The sequence below is a fragment of the Tupaia chinensis genome, unplaced genomic scaffold (genome assembly GCF_000334495.1).
Source record: "Tupaia chinensis unplaced genomic scaffold, TupChi_1.0 Scaffold000532_1, whole genome shotgun sequence".
Classification (NCBI taxonomy): Eukaryota; Metazoa; Chordata; class Mammalia; order Scandentia; family Tupaiidae; genus Tupaia; species Tupaia belangeri.
In genome coordinates this window covers 641,657-662,032 of record NW_006160045.1, presented here as the reverse complement: position 1 = coordinate 662,032, position 20,376 = coordinate 641,657, and the positions used below count along the sequence as shown (strand labels likewise).

The following is a 20,376-nucleotide window of genomic DNA, read 5'->3' as shown; positions in this document are numbered from 1 at the left end:
TATATATATATATTCAACTTTTCATAATCACAGCAGCAAGTAGTAAATGATGAATGAACAGATACTTCCCAGGCTAAAGGAAGTGGGACATCAGAGAGGGTGGTGAGAATGTGGACACACTCTGCCACTTTTTCTACATTTTCATTGTTGGCATGATTGTTCACTAAGGCTGAATTCCCAAGGATGCAGTTTGGAGAAATTGGCCATGGAGTAGAATGGAGTCAGAGCAGAGACTGTCATGCAATTGAAAAGAGCATCACTCACAACAAGTATGTTCTGTACAGACAGCTCAGAATCAAATGTTTTCTGCACCTCTAAGTTTCAGGAAGCACAGAGAAGTCATTAAAGGAAATTTTACTTCTAGAGGGACTATCTGATCCTAGATTTTCAAAACTCTTTTTATTAAATGCAGACTTGTTGTTTTCTATTGTTTTTTAGCTTGTTATTTTCAGGTTCCTTATCTTTCTAGTGAAAGATGCTCTAGATAAATTCTGGGCAAGAAGGCTGCTTCTCATTCCATACTTTCAGAAAATATTAAAAATAGAAATTTTTTTCAGATAGATTATACCAAGTGATTAAAGGCATTTAAACATAAAGCTTAGTTCAAGCTTACTAATTTTTTTTTTTTGGAGAGGATTTTGCTATAGGGTGCATGAGCTTGCCAGAAAAACAGAGAGAGACAGAGAGACAGAAAGTGAGAAATTACTCTCCAGGGGGGATGGCCATGCTGCAATCCCTTTTCCTCCATTCTCCTCTCAGGATCTTGGGCACGCACACGCACCCGTGTGAGTTTAAGCCACCAGAACCGAGACTAGAACCACAGTCAACTACATGGGAGTCCAGTGACACAGCCATTGCACCTACTGCTGGTCCCACTAATGATTTTTTTTTTATTTACACTTTCTAGGTGATAGCTGTATTATTTCTTTTTTTAAATTAAATTTACTTATTTACATTCATTCACTGTACATCATTACAGCATACAAAATGAGATTTTCTATCCAGAATACACTGTATATTGGCTCAGTCAAGCACATCAACATAGGTGTTATCATCAACAAATAATTTTCCATTTCTTGTTTCCTGTATATTTTGCTTTTTTCCCATCCTTGATTCCTTATCTCTCAACCTTCTGCCATCTCCCACCCTCCTCCCACACTCTTTGGTATCCCTTGGCTGCTTTCTATGCCTTCCTCCACCCACATCTTATTGATTCACTAAAGATCTTAATTAATCTAAATATTTTCAATAGCAAGCACAGCTGATATATACATATCCATGAACACAAATCTGACTTTAGACATAAAAACCTCAGTGAGTAGAATGAACATAATATAAACGAGCACCTAGCTGGGGCTATATAGCTTACTGCAATCATCAAATAGGTATTTTTAATGCATTTTTTTAATTGCAAGAAAAATAGTTTTAGATTTTTCCTGAAACATTTTTTTTAAATTAATTAATTAACATTCATTCCCTATGCATCATGACAGCATACAACATGTGATTTCCCATCCAGAATATACTGCATAGTGGCTTAATCATGCAAGTTATTGTTAATAATTTTCCATTTCTAGTTTCATATACATGTGTGTGTGTATATAAATATATTTTTCCCCCCTATTTCTGACCCTCTGCCTGTTCCTACCCTCTTCTCAAACTATCTCTGGTGTCTACAGTTGTCTTCTATTCCTTCCCCCCCACTACTTATTGATCACACAATTTCTTAAATAATCTAACTACTTTGAATAGCAAGTTCAGCTAGTAATTTCAAGAAAAGCTGTTTTAACATTAATAAATCAAAGAAATGCTAAGGAACTTTGCTTAAAACTTAAAGTCAGGAAACAGGTTAGGATTCTGTTGAAATAGTAGATACATGAACCTGTCGACAGGTCAAGACAGGACAAAAATCCTTAAAACCAGACAACAAAACCTAAAAGAAAATCAGAAATGTTTTAGTCAAAAGTCATAAAATGCTATTTCACCAGTTCAGTCTCATGTACTTAATCTATCTTCTGTTGTGGTTCTATCTCCCCGAATAAATTCTGGGCTATAATATTCAACTCCAGACTTGTCCCTGTGATTAAGTTGGCCATTTCCTTAGTTTTTGAACTCTTATTTCTGTGTGTCTGCATTTAATTTTCCTGATGTGGCACTCCTTGGAGAACTTATTCGAGACCTGGTCTGGTGCTGGTAAATTCTTTTAGGTTTTGGTTATCTAAGAATGTTCTTATCTTTTCTTCCCATATGAAGAATAATCTTGCCGGGTACAGTATTCTTGGTTGAAATTGCTTTTCCCTTAACACTTTGAATATATGTTTCCATTCTTTTCTTGCTCGCATTGTTTCCAGTGAGAGGTCTGCTGTTAGCCTGATGGGACATCCTTTGTAGGTAACTTGCCGTTTCTCTCTTTCCAATCTTAGTATCTTGTCTTTGTCAATCTGGCTATAATGTGTCTTGGAGAAGATCTTCTTGAATTGATTCTATTGGGGGTCCTTTGTATTTCTTGGGACTGGATTTTTGAGTGTCTCTCTAGGTTTGGAAAGTTTTCTTTCAGGATTTCATGGAATAGATTATCAATTCCATTCTGAGTCTCTTCACTTTCTGGGATACCAATTATACGGATGTTTGGACACTTGATGGTATCTAGTATTTCTCATATGTTATTATCATTTTTTTGGGGGGGCCAATTTTCTCAGTCTTTGTGGTGGATTTTTCTAGACCAGCCATTTTCTCTTCTACACCTGAGATTCTATTTTTTGTATGATCTAGTCTGCTTTTAATACTTTCAAGGGAGATTTTGACTTCTGTATTATAGCCTTCATCTCTAACAGGTCACTTTGATTCTTTTTTAAAGTGTGTAATTCCTCTTTTAGATCTTGCAAGAATTTCCTCACCTCCTGGAACTCATCATCTCCTTTGTCCTTTCTCTTCTTCATCTCCTTGTCTCTCTTTTCTTCCATCTCTGTTAGCTTTGACATTATGAATATTCTAGATTCTTTATCAGACATTTCCATGATTTCCATTGAACTGTCTGTGGATGAAGAGTTATTCTTTTCCCTGGGAGGAGAGGTTTTTCTTGGTTTCCCATATTTCTTGTGGCCCTGCAGTGATTTCTAGTCATCTGATGGATGGTATTTCTTCCTGAACTTGAAGTTAAATCAGGAGCCTACATAAAGAGGTGATCTGGAATCTCTTTACCGTTCTGTTTTGATCCCTTTGCGCAGCACATTTAGTAGATATTGAGGAATATGTCAATCCTAATAGTATTTGGGTGTTTAGCTATAGTTTCATTAGATCTGTCTAGAAACACAGTGGAGATTGAAGAGCAGAGAGATGAGATAAAAGAAAAAGAAAAGAAAACAAAGAGAGAATAACAACAACAACAACAACAACAAAGAAACAGAAAAAGGGAGAAAAAAACCTAAAAAAGTTGTTGTTATTGTTATTATTATTATTTTGTACATCGCATGAAATCACTAGTTCTCAGGAGACATGAGGAATCTTCTTCTGAAGGCCTGCTCCTTGCCTCTCCTGGATGGGAGGGGAAGAGGGGATTATTAACAAGATAAAGGAGGGGCTGAAAGCCTAGGAAATACTTTACCTTAAAAAATTTTAAAAAGGAAAAATTACAAAAAAATGAGAAGACAGAGACAGAGGTAGACATACAGAGACAGAGACAGAGAGAAGGCTTGAGGGGCTTCCTACCACTAGAGTTTGTGGGCTGGAGACTGAATTATCAGTAGAAAATCTTCATTTTTCTTCTTTCCTGAAGTCACTAGTTCTCAGGAGCCATGAGTACAGTACTGGAATACAGTCTTCAATGAGAACTCTGATAGCAGTCTCCTGTTAAGATTGTCTAAGATGTCACCACACGTTTTTTGCATGTATTCCTTACATCCATCAATCAGTATTTGCTCAGTCTCTATCTACCATAGTGACCATCTTTGATTTCAGTTTGACTATTTTACACAATATGCTGCTGTCTCCGCCTCCCAGAATCAGTACGTCCTTGCCAATGTAATCTTTGCTGCTGCCCGTGATGGCCTGGGTATATGTCAAATCACTCTCTGCCAAATTAACATCCCCACTCAGAACGAGAATATTTCCAAATTGCTTTGAGTGTAAAATTTTAATGTTCTGATAAGGTGAATCTTCATCAGACACCAGTTCATCTATGTCAGACTCGACCAGGCGCCCGGGGATGGTGGGCCAGTATCTGTCAATGGCCTCGCCTCAAAGGATGGGTGGTTATCTTTTTACCAGCCCAGTACTGTCCTGATTCAATTCTTTCATTCTTTCTTCTACTTTGCTCAAAAGGCTGTTGATTTCTTCTTTGCCCTGTATATCACTGTTGTAACTCTGAAGGTCCAGCAACACCAATCCATATGAGTAAATTCTTAAATTGGCAAAGCTGCCATTCTTGTTGGTGTAGGTTGCTAAGTAGACATGGTCCTGCCAGGTGTGTACTGACTCTGCCATCCCCTGCTCCTGGAAAATGGACTGGAGTCCTTTTAGAATGGTCTCGCCATTGGCTTTGGCACCGAGCATGAAGTTGAGTGTGTTGTGTCCTGCTACTGCCATAATGAGGTGAGGCCCTGTGCCGTGCCTGAGGGAGGCAGCCGCGGGAGACTGGGGCGCTGCGCAGTGAGTCAGGCTGTGGCCTACGGGGAGTGTGCAGCTCCAGGGAGCTCCAATGTGTTTTTTAGCCTGCTGGCTTATGTTAGTCTAAGCCTTATTATTTGTATAAACTCAAGAGAACTGTTAGGTCCCTGAAAGATTCATCTTAAATAGGAAGCAAATCAAAGGAATAAGTTGAGCTCAGCACTCTCTCAAGAGATATACTCTTCAATTGATTACCCACTGTAGGTTGATTTCACTTTTCACTCCTATTTTATATTTTTCCATATATAATGAAGAAGAAAAACTTCTGCGGGAAGTTAGCCAGAACTTTCATGGTGTTTCAGACAAAAAGAAACTTCTAAAATATCTGTGGAAGGTCTTCATTTTGACAGCTTTAAGTGTTGGATTTAGGAGCTAGAGAACCAAGAAATAATTTCTTACAACTAAGAAGTATTCAGGAAAAGGGAGACTAGCAGAGGTGATAATAAATACCCAAGGGAGGACTTTTTTCCAGTGTAGACCTTGATATAATTAGAGCATCAGGAAAATTTGGACCATATAATACAAATAATTTACATGGATTTTTCACAGATATGAACCAGAAGCTTTATTAGGAAATCAGTTGTCCATGATAGAACATTTTTAGCTGCTTGGCAAAAAGCCTTGGCCAAACAAAAAGAATTCAGATGCTTTTGGTGACAGCTGATGTGGAATAACTTTTTATAGTACATGTTCCATCATGTGGCACAATTTGTGAGTTTTCTCAAAAAGAAGTGACAGTCAAAGAGGCCTGTACTTGTGGTCTTCATCTGTAAAAATAAAAGAACTAGTTTCCATGAAAAATAAAATTCACAACTTAACATTCAAAATAGAAACAGGTTTTAGTGTTGTTTTAAGGAGGATGAATGAACTGAAAAGGTGTTAATGGTGAGTTTCCAAACTTGTAGAGCATAATTTAGAAAACAAAAATGCAGTTTTGTTTTATTGGCTGCCACAGTTAGAAAGTATCATAAAGAGATTTCCAGGAAGCCATAGTCTGTGGAAAGTCTTCCAAATGAAATGGAATTCTTTCTTTATTCTCTTTTAAGAGTCTTAATCGTGATTGGGAACTCTCTTTTATGCTTCAAACATTAGTCTTGTCTTGAATTATTTATTTTTCCTTAGGATAATTTTCCATTCTTCAAGTCTAAACTCACATTGTACCTCCTCTCCAAAGCCTTCTCTGAATACTCCACAGAGACCACAAAACCATTCTCAGTCTTGAGGATCTGCTGGAAGGACTTACAGAATTCAGAAAAAGCTGTTATACTCATGGTTACAGTTTATTACAGTAAAAGAATACAGATTAAAACACGTAAAGGGGGTACCAGCGGATGGCATAATACTTACATTGCTGGACTCCCATGTGGTTGACCATGGTTTGAGTCCCTGACCCAGCAAATTAAAACTCATACCAACTGCATGTGTGTGCGTGCCAAAGATCCCAAGAGGAGAATGGAAGAGAAGGGATTGTGGTGTGGCCATCCTCCTGTGGCCATCCTCCTGAGGGAGGTGATTTCTTGCTTCTTATCTTTTTGTCTCTCTGGTGAGCACATGTGCCCTATAGCAAAAATCTTTCTTAATGAAAGAGCAAAACAATCAATGGATAAAGAGAAAGGACTAAGTAAAGTCCCCCCACGAAAACAGGTGCAAACCTCCAGGTGTCCTCTCCCTGGGAGTCACATGGAGTCACTTAATTTTACCAGGATTGCTGTGTGACAGCATGTAAAATGTAGCCACCCAGGGACGCACATATGAGCCTTGGTGTTCAGGGTTTTTAATTAGGTTCAGTTATGCAGGAATTACTGACTAACCACTCAGAATCCAGCCCTCCTGTACAAAAACAGGCATTGCCCGTAAATCACATTGCTAGTATATACTATTTGATCAACCTGGCCCCGGGTGGCCAAAGGCATCAGGTGTATAAAAGTATTCTTATCAGGCAGAATATTCCAAGGGCTCAGAGCTAAACTCCTAGAAGTCAGCAAAAAGCCGTTCCTAAAGTGATTATTTCTTGGGATGAATGAACGGAAAAGGTGTTAATGTTGAGTTTGGGAGTGGACTGAGCTTGAGCAAATGAGTCCTGTTATGCTATCCCTTTCCACACAGTCCACAATCCTGGCTTTTTTCCCTAGGTTTTCTCACCAAAAATGACAGTATTTTTTGAATATCTGCATTGAATATAGGATTTGTATAACAGATGCAGCAATAATATCAGCATGAGAATAGCTAACTTAGAGAAGTCAGTGCAGGGTAGTGATAGACTTGGAAAACAACTAATTCATTAGATACATCTTTTCTATTTTTGTACCAGCTTGATTATTTATTTCTCCCTTGATCTGTCTTTATTTGTATCTTGTCATAAACTTGTTTAAAGCTATCTAGCATAGAAATAAGCAGATGTTTAGCTAAATCTAGTTCTTCTTAAGACCAATTGTTTGCATGATATTATATCCTGAGGAGGTTTTAGCTATTAATACATCTTCCAGTATATTTGATCATTGGTATGAGTATTACTATATAAATAATTTACATAAGGTAGTTTAATCTTACCAACAAAGCCAGAGTTATACCATATTGTAATACAGTAATGATATAATTCAGTTTCCTTGTAGAAAAAAATCAGAAAGTATTACAGAGGTATTTGCTATGCCTTCCAATAACACTGTCTTCTTCCATGTAACAGACATTACAATGGGCAGGCATCATTACAATAGGACATTTCTGAGTTTTAAGTCAGTTGTGGAAAAAGCCAGTTACCTTTCCTTTGTTTAGTCTTATACTAAAATTTATTTCCATTTTGTGTTTTTTTTTTCTTTTTAATTTGCTAGAGGGAGCATGCTCTCACTGGAGAGAGACAGAAAGATAGAGTAGGAAACTGAGAAAGAACCCCCTGTTGGGGGTAAATATGCCACAGTCCCTTCCTCTCTCTCCATTTGGGATTTTTGGGCATACATGCACCCATGCCTGGTGTGGTTTTTCAACTTCAGGGTACAGGATTTGAACTGTGAAGTCAGCCAAGTGGGATCCAGCCTCCTTAACTACCACACCATTAGCTGGTCCCATTGTGTGTTCTTACATAGCAGGACCCACTTACGTCCTATGTGGAGGACATGGATGTCATTTAGTGTAGCTCCTATCCCTACTAACTATGCTAGAACATATGTATTATATACAGTGTAATTTTCTATTTTGATCTATTCTTGGGTTGAGGTCAGTCAGTGCACATTAACATAAATTACATTTGCCTCAGAGAATTTCCTTAAGTTCAGAGGTTCTCATGATCTCCTAAGTATCCCTTAGCTTCAACATCTAAGATGGAGGGCTATAGCTCATCAATACTTCAGTCTGGATCTGTGTTAAAATAGTCAAGAAGTCCAGAGCACAAACCCTTTTCCAGTGCTATATCCAGCATTATCTATTATTATTTGTTGAGTCTGCCTGACCCACTTAAAGCCTCATTATCTTTCCAGGATGACTTCCATCTCTTGCCCTCCTCCTGGAAGAGAATTTCCTCTCATGTTATTGTTCTAGTCACTATATATTTCTCCATTGACTACTGCTCCTCGTTAAAAGTGAATTCAGCTTGTCTCATGATGTCTAGAATGGTATTTGTATCTCTTAAAACACTCTGTCTCCGTAGGTCAACGTTTTTTAATCCACCATGCCTTGAGCTGTTGTGTACTAATGTGCTGAGTAGGTGAGGACACATGTTTTATATTCAAGAACATTGCATCCCTCATGCCAGGGTTAGATGAGTGGTTGTCGCAGTTAGATATAATACAGTGTGTGTATGCCTTACAGTCTACCACAGACTTTCTCATCTCAGGGTTTGACTGTTCCCCATGGGAATTCAGACCCAACATGTGACTCCCGTGGCTTTTTTCTCATCAAAACCCCCTTGTTTTTCTTATTCTGTTAAATAGCTCTCCACTCACAAAAATGAAGTAATATCAGGACATACTTGAACACAGCATGTACACAAGTGCATACAGCTGCTACGTTTTCTGCACTGTCACCAGAGAACTTTCTAAGCATTTGGTCATCAAGGTTTATAGTTGCACAGTGGCCAGTCCACTGGGAGTTGTCTACTACATGGCCCTGTGGGAGTGGTTTTCAAAATGTCTTCCCAAAGATGTCTTTCATAGGACATGTAACCTGAAAAATAAGTCAAAATACATTGGGACATTACAAGCATTCTACTCAGTCATGACCAGTGTGTCCAGTTCATCATCTTATTGTACGGCAAAATATCTCCCAGAGTGGTGCTTCTCTAATTTGCAGACTGCCATTTCACTTTGTCAGATTCCAAAAGCAGGGGAATTCTTGGTAAACATATGACTTAAGCCTTTTGGACATACATTTGGTGTAATTACATTTGGTGTAATTGTTCTAAGAAACAGGAACAATCTCTTTTTCTGAAACTCTCTCAAGGCACCATGTAGTATTATATTTCCTTTGTTACACAAGCTATTTTTCTGTTTCTTACTGTCAGCTACTATTTTTCCTCTATATTTGTTATTCATTTAACTCAAGCTTTTCTATCTTTCTATCTTTTCTTTCTTTGCATCTAATGTCCATTAGATGCATCTACTGGTCCAAACAGTGGCCAGCAAAACCAATCTAATTATTGCTTCTTCTTAGTCCATTTCTGTTCATATTGAGTTGGGTTACATAAGTGAAGAGTAGTGAGCTATTCTCCCACAATGCAATATAGCTTCATTCACTGTCTATTCTAATTTTGCTAGGTGGAGTAAAGGGACTATAAGTTACTTATGTGGGATATATTGTCTGTCAGATAGTTTTTGCTGAATAAAAACTTATTGATTGATTAATTGATTATGGGACAGTTTGAATGTCTTGGACAACTTATAGAAATTTATATAATTTTGTTTCTAACCACTGTCTGTGATGTTCTCCCACCTTAATTATACCTCAAGCAGCTCACTCTCTGGATAAAGTTCTTTTCTCTCATGGTAACTCTTTCAAATATTAAAAAAAAGCAAAAAAGTTTTTAAAAAGCACAGGGACTGGATGGTGGCAAGCAGTAAAACATGACACTCCATGGGGCTGACCCACATGGGATGGTTTCTGATTCAAGCCCAGATCTGAAGCTGGCTGGGGCTGCAGGTGGATTATAGCATTGGGACCTGTTGGAGGGGCGGTGCTATCTTCCTGTCTCTCTGTCTCTCTCTGTCCATGACTCTCTTGTTCATGGAGGAAATATATAAATAAAATAAACTTAAAAAACCCACACTAAAAGTATTTGTCACATGCAACTGACAGCATCTACATTCTCTTAAGTGGGAAGAAAGTACATTCCATTATGCTTCATTCCTTTTCTTTCTTCTCTTTGCTTTTCTTACTTGTGAAGGCGTCATCAATTAAAGGAGCAGAAAGATGAAACATTATCTAACTTGTGTCTCTCTGTTTTGTGTTCAATCCTTCTTGCATACATAATTTGGAATTCTTTCCATAGACCACTACACTGCATAGTTCCAAAGTGGTAGCATTGTCCTTTCTGGTTAACTAGTTTTCTGCAAACCCTCTTGTTTTCTGATCCTCTGCCCCGCCCCCTGCCCCTTGTTCTGTAACCTCTTTGTGTGTGGTCTCTTTCCCCCTTTAGGGGACCTTTTAATACTCTCTGGGCCCAAGAGAAACAAAAACATCCCTGCCATACCCCATAATGGTAGTTCAGACTAACTCATTGCTGCCCCCTCTCCCTGTTCTGTTGTCACAGGTTTTTGTGTTTTTCTTCTAAATTTCTCAAGGAGAACCCATCAGTTTTTATGTTCATATATGCCTCAGACGCTAAAGGGTACCTGTCACATTTGCTCCAGAGTGTTGTTGCTGCATTTTGCTGATAGAGCAAGGTATGCTGGCCAGTTTCTGCAAGTGTCCAGGTTAGGAATGAGTGGCCTGCCTCTCTCTTTGTGTCTCTTGATCCTCAGCTATTTAGCTTGGAGGGATATGTGTACTTTCTGCCCCACTCTTAAGGCCACAACGCTTTCCTACAAAAGTCTCTCTATTTTGCTTGCTGGTTAAATTTCCATAGGGATTTTATAGTAGGTTAGAACTGGCAGCATCACAGTGACAGCATCTCAACTGACTTGGTCCTGCAGAAAGTTTGTATGGGTCCATTCTCATGAAAGAGCTATTTTGGATATCTCTTACATCAAGTTTGTTTTTATTCTGCAGGCAGAGAAGGGGAGCAGAGAAACAAATTTTGAGTTCCCTTTAAATTGCTTCTCAGATACTAATATATATATAACTAATTTAGAAAATTTGGACATTATTGTATTTGAAAGAAATGGAAAAGGCCAGATTTCTAATGGCTTCCTTAGAGATTTCAGGTGGGAGGCCTATTTGATATGACCTTGTCTCAACTTCAGTCACTGCAATTATTTGTATGCCTATTATGGAGTAATCTGTAAACCAATCCCCAAAGATAAGTGGATTTCAGTCATTTTCATTTTTATAATTGCAGTTTTATAATTTCAAGGAGGAAAGTGCTAGATTCAGAGGTCTCAATCACTTCATCCTCTCCAATTTAATTTAGCGCTTGCTTTCTATAACTATGTTAATCAGAGATCTATGTCTGAACCTAGGGATTTCTCCAGCTGAAGCTGGGTTACATAAATTTTTATCTTTGTTTCTTTAATACCTGCAGATTTGGGGTTGGCATATTCATCACATTCTATGCCTTACAAGGTTAGATGCCATGAGAGCTTGGCAGTATTGTAAAGAATTGTCATTTGCATGTCTGAGCTTGATGCATACATGCCTCACGAACTAGGGTCTCAGAAAAATTCTCCAAGTGACTCAGATGAAAAGCATTTTAGCGTACATGAAATGCTGTGTAGCTCATCGACAATCCCAAATAATAACTACAATTTTCACATTTGCTTTTAAGGATTTCTGTGAAAAATAGCTCACCTTTCTCATGGTTGGACTGTTAACAACAGTTGGAGTATAACAACAGTTACAGAGTTTGCCATAGTGCTTATTGTCAAGTGTTTAGATATTACTTTAACGCAAAAGAATGACCTCCTGTAGAGCCACTAGACTGTAAGTTTTAGAGAGCAGACATTGTGTCTCATCCATTATTGTATTTGTTTCCTAGCCACAGTGCCTGCTTTGTAGTACATACTTGACAAATATTTGCTGAGTGGAATCAGATCCCTGTACTTAGTTCCAAGCTCTGTTCTGTGTCTTCTACATGTATTAACTTGTTGACATAGACTTTTAAAGTGGGTATAATTATTATTTATATTTTATGGCTGAGGAAACAGAAGCAGAGGTAATTAAGTAACTACCCAAGGTTACACATCTGGTAAATAGTAATCAAACCCAGGTTCTGGGTCTAGAGCGTGAACTCTTACCCACCATATAAACCTACTACTCTTCTTAAGTCTAAGTACCCTAGTGACACAGGAAAACGAGATAACTTACCTTCTTGGTATGCCACAAGTTGGGAATGTTTGGTAGAATTTTGTTTTATACTGTTAGCATGGAGCTTTATAATTCATTTTTAATTATCAGTTAAATGTCTGGGTTTTCCTCAAAATTCTTATATTAAAATGGTTCCGTATTGAAGAGGTTGGGGGGACAAGTGGTGGTATAGCAGTAGCGTAATGGTCTTTGGGGCTGACACATACGAGAATGTTCCAGGTCCCCTTGGAAACCTTTCTGAACATGCCAAATGTGTGTGTACACATGATCTATGCTTCATGGCTGAAGCTGAGAGTAGCTCTCTGTGTGAGGACACTGGCAGGGTTGCTTCTCTCTCATAGAATAGATAAATAAGTAAACTTTAAAAAGGTACAATATTTGGGTCTATCTGCTGTGCAGTCATTGCCTGCTCACCAAAATAAAGGAACAACTTATTTGCCATTAGCTGTTGACCATAGAATTATACCAAGGATTACTAGGAAAAAAAAAAATCTGTCAAAGACATAACAACCCAGAGCAAGGAATAAATCATGCAATTAACACATAATGAAAAGAAGGCTCCTATGATGGACAGAGGACTGATGACAGACTAACTTGGAACAGAACAGACTAAAGAAACAGAAGGTCGAGGAGGTACAGCTATGTATAGTGAAATGCATAAACTAGAGGAGAGGAAACTGAAAAAAAAGAAAAATAGTAGGTCAAATAGCCTTGGAAATAAGGTAGCCTATGTTCATTTGGGGATTAAGGTGGAAATTGGATGTGTAAACTTCAGTGAGAAGCCTAAGACAGGGTAGAAATCATCCCTACTCTCACTTTCTGAATTTGAAAGCTTCTGACACCTGAGCTGACATGTTGATGCAAGAGTCCTCAATGAAGTACTTAATTCCAGTTTGGCAATTGAATCTTTGGCATGCCAGATCTGAGGATTTCTCCAACCGTAATTCTAGTGATGTAGTCTTCAAATAATTCAAAATGACATTGTTACCTTTTTCAGCTGCCACCAAAGGACCAACTACTATAATCTGTCCAATCAAAACTACAAGCATTCACCATTCATTCACCATTTAGCAAATACTTATTGAGCGTCTGGGTTAAATACATAAATAACCGAAGCTAGAGGCATATGGAGAAGTTATAGCTCTGCTATGAAAAGCAGCTACTTCATTTTTTAGAGCACTTGTTATAATCTGTAGGACTATTTAGAAAACAACTTCTGGGTTAATATAAATCTAGCTCTTAAATCTGTACAAAGACCATCTTTGCACCATTTTTGGATCTATTTTCTGCCACTCAAGGCCAAGCCTTTCTCTTACTCATAATTCAATTGACACATGTATGTCTGAATTCCAGTCTCCAATCTCGGACAGCCTGAATGGGGAACTTCCTGTGGAGGATCCTGTTTAGCCACAACTGTGAGTGCTTTGAAATAAAGAAGCAAAGCAACTGTGGAGCGAGAACTGAAGCTATCACTTGTAAAAACTGGACCTGCTTAACACTGCAGGAAAGATGCAGGGACATGATTATAGAAGAGGCAATACCCTCAGGCAGGGGGTTCTCCAGGAGAAAAGAGGAGTAAGGTAGGCAGTGGATACAACAGGCTGGACAGGATGCTGCAGTCTGGGGAGTGGGGCCTGCCACAAGAGGAGTGGCTGTTTCAAGTCATCACATTGGATGGGAGCCATTATCTTGGGCTCTCCTTTCCTTACCCCTGCCTCGAGCATTACCCCAACCCATTCATTCTAGCTGGGCAGGGTTTGTCTAGGTTTGACTAGCAACAGCCTGCGAAAGGTTCAGGGGTTAGTTTGAGGAGGAAAGTACATTACCAGTAAAGTTAGTTTTCTTCTGGTAAGCACATTCAGCCTTCCTATTTGTTTATTGCTGGGGACAGTTGTCAGATGAATTGCTATACTTTGACTATCACCCTTCTAATCTCAGGTGAGTTTCCAGTACACACGTGCATATGTTTGTGTCGCTTCCAGTGTACACGTGTGTATATGTGTGTGTCTGTGTTTCTGTGTGTGTGTACCCGTGACTCTCCCACCTGATTTAATAGTACCTGTCCTGGATTCTCGATGACCAGGGCAAAATGTACTTGTAGTGAGCACTCCAGATTATTTTTTTTCTGACTGTCATAGCAGGTTTGGGAATCTAAGGTGCGATTTATTCTTGTTCCTTTGTTGGCTGAGGTACAACCTGGTGTAAAAAACAGGTAACCCCTGCTGTGGACCTATGGGTCTCTGTTGGAAGGGCCTTTTTATTTCTGATTTTATCATTAATTTCTAATTATATTGTCTTGTGCTAATTGCACTGACAAGACTATTTATTTCCTTATTTATTTTGGCAAGGGTTTTAATTCCTCTAAAAGCAGACAAGATACTCCAGAATCCTTGTCCTCATCACTGCCCCAACACCTTTCAAGGGCAGAAGCCTCTAGGCAGCCCAGAGCCTTACTTTTCAACTATACCTCATCCCAGTTAGCCACATCGGAAACTTTAGAACCGCAAGGCCATTCTCTACATGTCAAGAGTTGCTACCAATGATACAATAATTCCATTGGAGTGCCACCATCTGTTTAAAAGTTCCTTTCTAATTATGCTATTAGCTCCTTGAAGATAAGGGTTTTTTGTTTGTTTGTTTTTGAAATTTTCTCTCCATTTAGTTCTAATATCTAATATAAGCCTGGTACACAGTGAGAGATTGACAAATGTTTACAGGATGAGTAAATAAATGGATACTATAAATGCTCTGGTTATGTTAAAATGATCCTTTATTAATTAAATGAAATAAAAAACTAAGATGTAAGATGGGGAAGTATATATTAGTATTGAAAGACATAAAATATATTGTTAAATGAGAATGTATTGTACATAATAATAAGTGGTAATAATTATAATTATTATTATCACACTACCTACCAGAGTTGGGCTCCCTACTGTTTCTAGACAGTTTGCTGAATCAACTCCAAAATCCTATCCTGAGTGTTGAATTTGTGGTCACCCTTGGTATCTGATGGTTTGGTTCTCTGAAAGACAGAGACATTGTTGGGAGGAGGTTTTGTCATTGTAGAAAAGCAGAAGTGAGAAGAAAATAGAAGTGAAGTAGGGAGAAAGCAGAACAAGTATAGGGAGATGCCTTACTACATAATTCACAGCTTTACTAAAACTTTGCTCTTCATGGATGTTTACAGAGATGCCATTTAAAACTTGCGTCTCAGAAGAGTTCTTTTCAATGGGAAGATGACAGGGGTAGGCAGGTAACCAATTTCTTTTGCTACCACATTACTCTCATTTCCTATGGATTGGGTATGTTCCCAGGGACATTATCTCCCTCATAATTCTGTTTTAAATTTCAGGGTCGCGTTAGCACGGTCAGTTACTAGAGAAACTACTTCAGGTCCAGTCTTACTAGTACACAAGTGCTGTGGCTGGTTGGTCTCTCACCTATTTATTTATCATTGCCAGTGTCCTTACGAGAATATGAGTTACCATCTCATGTTATTTCCTGTTAGACTGATGTCAGGTCTGCTTGCAATAAATTCTATTATTAGTAGTGCTATTATCGTTCTGGAATGTCATTATTTCACTTTTTTTTTTTCAAGGCTAGTTTTGCTAGAGATAGACGTCTTCATTGACAGATTTTCTCTTTTAGCACTTATATTACGTGATTCCTCTGCCTTGCCTGCATATTTTCTGATGGGAAATCAGCCATCATTCATATTGTTCTTTCTTTTACATGAGAAGTTGGTGTTTTCTGGTAGTGATTATGTTGTGTATTGGTGCAGATATCTGTGTTTATCTTACTTGGATTTTGTTGAACTTCTTGAATGTATAAGTTAATTGTTTTCCATCAAATTTGAGAAGTATAAGGCCATTGTTTCTTCAAATATGTTTGGTTTTTTTATCTCCATTCTTTTTATGAAATTCCTACTGCATATACCTTGGCATGTTTCATAATGATCTGCAGGTCTTTGAGATTATATTAATTATTTTCCCTTTCTCTGTCTCTCTCTCTTTTTTTTTTTTTTTTTTTTGAGAGGTTTTTGCTACAGGGTGCATGCGCTCGCCAGACAGACAGAGAGAGACAGAGAGACAGAAAGGGGGGATGGTCACGCCGCAATCCCTTCTCCTCCATTCTCCTCTCGGGATCTTGGGCATGCATGCACACATGCCCGGTGTGAATTAAAGCCACTGGGTCTGGGACTCGAACCACGGTCGGCTACGTGGGAGTTCAGTGACATGGCCATTACGCTGGCGCCCCTCTCTCTTTAGATTTTATACTTTCTATTGCTCTCTTATTCACTGACACTTTATTTTCCACCTCAAATCTGTTGATCCTGTTTAGTGAGTTTTTCATTTTGGGTATTTTTTTTTTAATTTTTTTTTTTAGATTTTTACCATAGGGTGTGTGTGCTTGCCAGAGAGAGGCAATAAGAGAATAAAGTGAGAAATCATCCCCTAGGGTTGATGGCCATGCCACAATCCCTTTTTCTTGATTTTCCTGCTGGAATTTTGGGAATATACACACATGGGCCTGGCGTGAATCTCAAGTTGCCAGGTCCAGAACTAGAACTGCAGTTGGCCATGGGGAGTCCAGTGCCTTAACCACCATGCCACCTGCTGGCCCTGGTTATTCTACTTTTTAACTTTGAAATTCTCATTTTAAAACTATGCGTTCTGGGGAACCAGCAGTTAGTGTAATGGCTATGTCGCTGGACTCCCACGTAGTCGACCGCGGTTTGCATCCCGGACCTGGTGGCTTAAAACTCACACCGGGCGCGTGTGCGTGCATGCCCAGGATCCCGAGAGGAGAATGGAGGAGAAGGGATTGCGGCGTGACCATCCCCCCTGGAGGGTGATTTCTCGCTTTCTGTCTCTATGTCTCTCTCTGTCTGTCTGGCGAGTGCACGCGCCCTATAGTGAAAACCTCTCCAAAAAAAAAAAAAAAAACCCATGCGTTCTGGGACCAGCAGTTAGCATAATGGCTATGTCGCTGGTCTCCCATGTAGTCAATCAACAACAGTTCGCGTCCAGGACCCGGTGGCTTAAAACTCACGCCGGGTGCGTATGCGTGCGTGCCCAAGATTCCAAGAGGAGAATGGAGGAGAAGGGATTGCGGCACGGCCATCCCCCTGGTGGGTGATTTCTTGCTTTCTGTCTCACTGCCTCTCTCTGTCTGGCGAGCACACACAACCTATAGCAAAAAACTCTCCAAAAATAAATAAATAAATAAATAAATAAATAAATAAATAAATAAATAAAAACATGAGTTATTGGACCAGGTGGTGGCCTGATGTTTAAGGCAGATGGATCCCACATGACTGAAAGCGTGATTCGAGTCCTAGACCCAGCAGCTTGAAAAACACAACAGGCACATCCTATAGTAAACAACTATATATATTTTTATATATACACACACAAAATGATACATATAATATAATATATAACATTTATACATGTTACAGGTGTATATATAACATACATGTACATATATGTCACACATGTCTTTGACATATATGATATTTGCACATATATAACATATGTATGCATTTATATGTATATGTGTGTATGTGTATTATTTTCTCTATCATGGCTCCCTCTTTGTTGAGTTGTTATTATTTTCTTTTAGTTCTTTGAACTTTGAACATACTTATGATAGATAATATGAAATTTATTATCTGATAAATCCATCCCCTAGGTACACATTATAATTGCATCCACTTAGAGTCAGTTTTTGTTGAAATTTTTATGCTCCTGAGTTTGGGCAATACTTCCTTGTTTTTTATTTATGTCTTATAATTTTTGGAAGAACGAACACTAGACACCTGAATTAACATCTTTGTGTATTAATTCTGTATTTTATTTATTCTAAGTGTCTTGTTGCTTCTGTTTCTTTTGTGTTTGTAAATTGTCTCCTGTTGCATGCAACCATGTCTCTGCCTAGTTCCTTCTTATTTTAATTTTTTCAGCCGGGTTTCATTGGGAGTGCACCTGTATCTATATAATTTAGTGGTCAACTTAATGCTCAGCCAATGGTTTGGGCAGAGGTTGTGCTCAAAGAGTTTGAGCTTATAAGACTTTGATCCTCTGCTGAGGTTGAAAGTGCATTTATTTTTAAAAGACTTTTTAAAGTCTCTGTTGGTTTTTCTTTTCTGCTGGGCTTTCTTGGGTTTCCTTTCACACACACATATTTTGTAGTCCAAGAATTTGTTGGAGAACTTATTAAGCCCTTTCGTGGGTTTTTCATTTTTGTAATCTGGCTGGTCCACTACTTAACATCTATCTATGTCCATAACCTCAGCCTAGAAGAGGAGTTTCTCCCCAATTGCTTCCTACTGAGGCTGTTTCTTTCATCTGAAAAGCCATGAGTTTTTCAATTTTCTTACTCCCAGCCATGATTCAAATAAAGATTCAACATCCCTCATCATAAAGGAAATGTAGATCAAAACCACAATGAGATACCACCTAATCCCAGTCAGAATGTCTAAGATTAAAAAAAAAAAATGATAAGTGTTGGCAGGGGTTTGGTGAAAGGGGAACTCTCTTATACTGTTGATTGGAATGTAAATTAGTCCAGCCACTGTGGAGAACAATTTGGCGATTCCTCAAAAATCTACAAATAGAACTACCATATGATCCAGCAATCCCACTCCTTGGTATCTACCCAAAGGACAGAATTCTTCATCGGAAAAGTGCTTGCACATCGATGTTCATTGTGGCGCTATTCAGAATTGCTAAGTCATGGAAACAACCCAAATGCCCCTGAACAGATGAATGGTTAGAAAAACTGTGGCACATATACTCTATGGAATACTATTCAGCCATAAAAAAACAACATAACCCTGGCTTTTGACAGAAAGTGGAAGAATATGGAAGATTTACTGCTGGGTGAAGCAAGCCAGGCTATTAAGGAGAGACATTGTATGTCGCCACTTAATATATACCGAGTGTCCGCACTCTATGACTGAAACTGATTGACTGAAGGATATACAAACACAGTAAATGGGTATAAATACCAGATACAGTGTGTGTGGAAGAGTAGGGCCTGAAGAAGGACATTTAGAAGAAAAATATGAAGGCAAAGCATTAACGGGACAAAAAAAATGTGGTATTATCTATTGAAGATATTTTATAGTTTTATCAACTGGACTAGGGAGACATGTTCACGTACTGAAATATTCACTTCGTAAGCTAAACAATGCGATTGGATGTATAAAAGAAAATGAAATAAAAAATAAATAAAAAAACAAAACAAAAAATAAATATCGATCTCTTTTGAATCCAGCAACTTCTACCCTGGGCAGACTACTTTCTTGTTTGCTGAGCTTGGAAGTGGTTATGCAAAAAAACACAGGCAACAAGGCCATAGACTGTTCTTACCTGGGTCTCCAGGAGATTTTCAAGATTAAGTACTATCCAAAATGTTGTCTCAATTTGCTCTATTTCCAGAGACCTGGAATAATTATTTTTGAGAATTTTGACCAGTTCTACATTTTGTTTTCATTTTTGTGAAAATTTGCTGACTTCTTTACCCTGCCACAACTAGAAGTTTCATTCAGCCCAGTATACTTCTGTTATTGCATTATTTTTTATCTTTCTTTTTAAAAATCAAGATTTGGGTTTATTTATGTTAAAAGCTCCTGTCCCTTCATAAGTGAAGATAACTTATTTACATTATTGTTTTGACACATAAATTGTATTTTATTTTATTCCTATGTTATTATTTTATGAAAGCTTTGTTTTTATAATGTTAAAGTCTTAACCAAGTTCATAAGTGGCATATTAGTTGTGTGTGTGTGTGTGTGTGTGCAGTATTTTTAAAATTGAATTTAGAGAAGTTTATGTTTTATTATTATCATAATTAACTTTTTGTATACTTATACCCATATCCTTATTTTTTTAAATCAATATCTATTGATTTCTACCATGAGCAGGCATATTTACTTTTCCTCTCTCCTTTTCTCTTTGTTACCACTCAATTTTAATTATTGGTATTTTCTTAGTGATTACATTTACATTGCTAAACAATGCTTTTATTTCATCACTTTAACAATATTATGGAATGAAATCCTTTGACTGTAAACTATGTAGATGAAGTTATAAACTTCCTGTGCATCCTATCTTTCACCTCTTTCTCCTCCCAATAGTTATATCATTCCCATATTGAAGGAAATATAATATTTTTTATTTTCTTTTATCACCTGAATTCTCACATTCTCATGTTCTTAGAGTTTTACAAATAAGCTATTTAATTCTCATTGTT

At 38.0% G+C, this 20,376-nt stretch overlaps 1 pseudogene; it reads right to left on the bottom strand.

Annotated features, from left to right (window-relative positions):
- The window catches only part of LOC102477346 (spermine synthase-like), a 7,476-nt pseudogene extending 2,892 nt beyond the window's left edge, over positions 1-4,584 (bottom strand).
- Between the last annotated feature and the right edge of the window lie 15,792 nt (positions 4,585-20,376).